This window comes from Octopus bimaculoides, chromosome 10 (assembly GCF_046866305.1).
Source record: "Octopus bimaculoides isolate indiv1 chromosome 10, ASM4686630v1, whole genome shotgun sequence".
Classification (NCBI taxonomy): Eukaryota; Metazoa; Mollusca; class Cephalopoda; order Octopoda; family Octopodidae; genus Octopus; species Octopus bimaculoides.
Genome location: NC_142937.1, coordinates 33,076,630 through 33,082,595, shown reverse-complemented (window position 1 = coordinate 33,082,595; position 5,966 = coordinate 33,076,630).

The window sequence follows — 5,966 nt, the reverse complement described above, 5'->3', positions numbered from 1 at the left end:
TAGATATGGCTGGTTTAAATGCAAAAAGGTTAACTCCACATATTTACAATTTGATTTCATCTCCATAGCACAAGTGGTACCAGTCCCCATTACCTAGTTTCTCACTCAATTAACCGGTACACCAACTGACATGGCAAGAGGAAAACCAGCTGTGGTTGTACACCAACACTTTTCTAGATTAGGTTATATAGCTAAAATTATTTGGTCACTCAAAAGTTCAAATAGTACCAGTAAACATCATGGTTGTTAAAGCAGTGGTAGTAGCAGAGAACAGCAAGCCAGTTATAAAGTATCAACTCAAATCTTGCTTTTATAAACCATTCATTTTATGATGTGTTTGGTTGCCCAACCTTAATGAAAAGGGAATATGTAAAAGCAAGACATACTTCGGAAATTATACCAGTGTTATGAAATATCAATAGAAAAGAGATGATGCAAATATGCACCAGCAAGAGCAACAAAGTGGTTATACTCTATGGCAAATCAGTTCACATAGACTGGGAGATTAAGGCAAATACCCAAGATATTAATGCCAAAGATATTCAAGAGAAATAATATCTCCATATCAATGTACCAATTTCAACAAACAATATAGTTCTGACAGAGAAATTATTCAAATATGAAAATTTGGAAATAGGAATATCCAGAATGTGGGGATTGAAAGGAGAAACATTCTCCATAATAATAGTAGTGAATACCCTGAATGAATTGATAAGGAGAGATATTGACAATGCATAACCAAATCTCATAACATACACACAAACTGGTAGTGTACATAAAGCATTTTCAATACTAAAAATTTCATATATTGAACACAGCTGCATTCACTTTTGTAAAGGAATTATGCACTTGCAGAAAGGCTACTAGAATAGTACAACCGATGATAATAAAGGTTTATTTTATTGGTCACAAAGGCACGAGATGAGAACAACAAAAAGACAAAATACAAAACTAGTTGGAAATTGGTGGGATGCATCAAGTAAAAAATGTGAACTTAACAATAACAATAAATAAATAAATAAATAATAATAATAATAATAATACTGCTTGGAACCGCTCGAATACTCCAGAAGGTGCACGAGAAATTAGAGGTGTTACCTTAGTCCACTGGTAGTGAACAGATGACACTGTAGTACATCTCCAGCATTAGAAGCTGTGCAAAGGCAATGATGATGATGATGATGACGACAACGACGACGACGACGATGATGAAAAAGAAATAATAAATAGCAATAATGAAAAGATCCCCCATTCAAATTTCCAGGTGATAAACCCTCAATTTTGCTCTGTACTGGACTCAAGATTGCAGCTCAATCAAAGAAACAAACTATAGCAAGGTAATCTCACAAATGAAAACAACCACACCTAGTCATCTTTGTCAGCCAGGAGTCTCTGCAGGTTCCACAGACACAGCGTGAGCTTGTGCATAATCAGCTATGGCATCCCAAAACTACCCTACTGTGGGTATTGGCAGCAGTTCACCTGAGTCGCACTTTCAGTAGGAATCCCCTCGATATCTGACACTCACATAGAGATATCAGAGAGGAGTGAGGAGGTGAGAGAGAGATTATCCATAATGATAATTGCTTCTAACATAAACAGAAGGCATGAAATTTTGGACAAGTGGGTAATTGACTAAAACTGATCCCTCAGAGGAATGGAAAGCAATTTTAATTTTCAACTTAGGCACAGGGCTAGTAAGTTTGAGGGTGGGGGTAGTCAGTCTATTGCATTGGCACCAAAAGGATGAGAAGCAAAATTAACAGGATTTGAACTCAGAATGTAAAGAGCCTAAAGAAAAACCATTTGAAGCTCCGATACTTTGGCGAATTCACTGCTCTAAGAGTAAAAATAATAATAATTTCAAATTTTGGTACAAGGCCAGAAATTTTGAGGGAAGGTGTAAGTCAATTATGTCGACTTCGTTGCACCACTGGTATTTATTTTATTGACCCCAAAAGGATAAAAGGTAAAGTCAACTTTGGCAGAATTTGAACTCAGAACATAAAGACAGACAAAATACCACTAATCATTTTGTCTGGTGTGCTAACGATTCTGCTAGCTCACTGCCTTAAGATTAATAATAATAATAGCTTGAAATGTTGACACTGAGCCAGCAGGTTTTGAGGAGAGGGGAAGATGGTTACATTAACCCCAGTACTTGATTGGTACTTATTTTATCGCCCTCAAAGGATGAAAGGCAAAGTCGACCCCATTGGAATTTGACTTGAGAAAATAAAGATGAATGAAATGCTGCTAAACATTTTGTCTGGCAAGCCAGCAGTTTCACCAGTACATTGCCTTAATAGTAATGATAATAAGAAACCCATTTCGAGTACTAAAGGTGTTATTTTAGAAATGTTTTATTTCACCACTGTCTCATAATTCATTCAGAATTCGCACATGATTATACTAAAGGGGTTTCTTCAGCATGGCCTTGGCAGTGATAATTAAAGCAAACTAAAGAAAAATTATATGATCAAGTGGATGAGGTGTCTAGCAACTCACAAGTTCAAATCTTTCAAAGGCATTTCATTGTTTTCCTCAGCAGAACACTTTATTCTACATTACCTCAGGTCTTATAATTAACAGAAACTACTCCCATCTAGAAATGTTACCTACAGAAGATTGATTTCCATAATTATAATACTGAAGTTTATAGTAATATTAATAAAACTCTTTCATATTTCTTTATAGCCAAAACACTTGACTCAAATAAGGTGATGCACACTGTAGACATTAAAGTGAGCAAGCAACAAAGGAGAAAGAGACAAATAGCTAAATATTGTGTTTTTAATTAGTGAGTCATTAAGAAAAAAGCCAGACTAGTTGAAATGAAAGATGAAATAAAGATATTTCTGGTGTTTGGGGGATTTATTTTCTCTTAAAAACAAACTAATCAACCAGATGGACATTACCAAATAGATAATTAACGAATTAAGTAAAAATCAGTTGAAGTGGAAGAGAAAAACAGGGTGGGAGGAGGAGGGAAGAGAGGGAAGAGGGAGAGAAGAAAGGAGGAAGGGAAGATGGGGGCATATAGAGGAGGGTGGGAAGGATGAAGAAGGAGGGAAGATTGGGGAGCAAAACGGTATGCACTTGGTTGAAAAGGTCACCAGCAAACTGCCTAGGAACTGAAACAATGTGATACTGGCAAGCTGTGACAACATATTCATTTCTCGTGTTAGAATAAGGACTGGAAAATATTTTCTTCAACTAGTTTCTGTCTTTGGATTGTGGCCATGCCGGGGCACTGTCTTGACAAGTCATAGTCAAATGAATCAACTCCCACCCCCACCCCCTGGTATTTACTTTCTAAAGATTGCTATTTATTCTACCGGTCTCTTTTGCTGAGCTGCTAACTTTCAAGGATGTAAACCAACAAACACTGATTGTCAAGCAGTGGTGGTGGGAGGAGGGGGTACAGATACAAAGACCCACACATGTAGATATATATATATACATTCTGTTATGTGTTTCAGCCTTAAGGCTGTGGCCATGCTGGGGCATCACCAGTTTAAAATAGAACCCTTGGTATATATATTCTTTTATTTTTTTACTTGTTTCACTCATTTGACTGCAGCCATGCTGGAGCACCACCTTAGAGGGTGTTTTGGTTGAAGAAATCAACCCCAGGACTTATTCTTTGTAAGCCTAGTGCTTATTCTATTGGTGTCTTTTGCCAAACTGCTAAGTTGTGGGGATGTAAACACACCAACATCGGTTGTCAAGCGACGATGGGGGGACAAACATAGACACAAACACACACACACACACACACACACATAAATATATACATATATTTACATATATATATATTTATATATATACATATTTATACATATACATATATATGAAAGCACATGGCTCAGTGGTTAGAGCGTCGAGCTTACGAACATGAGGTTGTGAGTTTGATTCCTGGACCAGGCTGCATGTTGTGTTCTTGAGCAAGACACTTTATTTCATGTTGCTCCAATTCACTCAGCTGTATAAATGAGATGCGATGTCATTGGTGCCAAGCTGTATTGATTGGCCTTTGCCTTTCCCTTGGATAACATCAGTGGCATGGAGACGGGAGGCTGGTATGCATGGGTGACTGCTGGTCTTGCATAAAACAACCTTGCATGGAATTGTGCCTCAGAGGGTAACTTTCTAGGTGCAATCCCATGGTCATTCATCACCAAAGGGGGTCAACCACCCATACATATATATATTTATATATATATGTTTCCATCTACCAAATCCACTTACAAGGCTTTGGTTGGCCTGAGGCTTATGTGCTTTGTTCAGTTTCCATCCACCAAATTCATACACGTGGCTTTGGTATGCCTGGGACTATAGCAGAAGAGATTTGACCAAGGTACCACACAATGAGATAAAATCCAGAGGCATGTGCTTGGGAAACAGACTTCTTACTACACACCTGCGCTTGCACCTGGCAAACTCTTTACCACAGATGTTCAACTTAATTAACCCCAGTACATGACTAGTACCTATTTCATCAATCTTCAAAAGAAATATGAAAGGCAACATCAATGATGAATAGACTTCACTAATCATTTATCTCTACAAATATTGTTGTTTCCTCAGATTAGTCAAGTTTTGTTTTCAGTAAAAGACATAAAATGAACTCCAACATTTTCTTTGTATTGCTAAGCTTTCATTTTAAATAATTCAAGTTTCAACTCTGTCACAATGTCTTTTACCTCTTTTTTTTACTTGTTTCGATCATTTGACTGTGGCCATGCTGTGGCACCTCCTTGAAGAGTTTAGTCAAACAGATTGATCCTAATACTTATTTTTCAACTACTTATATGATTAAGCCTGATATATATATTAATGTGTGTGTGTGCGTGTGTGTGCGTTTGTGTGTGTGTGTGTGTGTGTGTGTATACACCTGTCTTTGTCTTTTGTTTTTTTTTTGTGGATTCACCTACAGAACCACTTGATAACCAGTATTGGTATGTTTACATCCCCATTACTTAGCAGTTTGGCAAAGGGGGCCAATAGAACAAGTACCAAGCTTTAAAAAAATAAGCACTGGGGTTGATTCCTTTAACCAAACCCTTCGAGGTGGTGCCCCAGCATGGCTGCACTCCAAAGATGAAAGAAAGATATATATAGATGTGGCAGGCTTCTTTCAGTTTCCCCAGGGCTATTGTAAAAGATACTTGCTCAAGGTGCCATGCAATGAGAAAGCACCACTATACCAGCTCTGATATTGAACCATGTTTTATCATTATATAATTATTACTACCACAAAAAGGAGCAAAACTGCTGAGGAACTGAAATAACATCAGATGATATTACAAAACTGTACAGCAGCAAATTGATTGTTATGAATATTGTTTTCAGCGACAAACATCAATACTGTTTGTACTGGCAATCTCAGAGTTGGACATGCTAAAATCCATGTTTTGATAGCTGTACTACAGACTTGGTAGTAATTTAATTTAAAACAGAATGTTACATAAGGAATAAAAATTGTAAACATCTTAAAAAGAAAAAATAGCAAATACTAATGTTTCAGAACCTTGACAATGAAAGATGAGTTATGAATTTATGCCTCACCAATTAACACTTAACGAGTTATACTAATTACCTATCCAACAAATCTCATAGTAATTAAATTGGCAGCAAGCTAAAGGCATACAGATTAGAAGTTGCCAAGAAAGGAGATAGTTGATTGAGGACTGCTAGTGGTTAGTAGAAAGATTATAAGTCAAATTAGGAGAGAGAGAAATACGAGTAAGAAATCTAATAGGTTATAGTAAGAATTTTGTCTTTCATTTATTTGCGATGTTGTCTTAATTTATATAATTTCTATGTCTGTTAGTTGTGATTCTTCATTTCTTTCTCTTTCCGCACTTCTTTCTTATACTCTGTCTTCCGCAATTTTTCTCCCTTGTTTTCTCTCCTTACTGATTTCCTCTATTTCAAACAAGCCATTTGTTTACCTCTTTTTC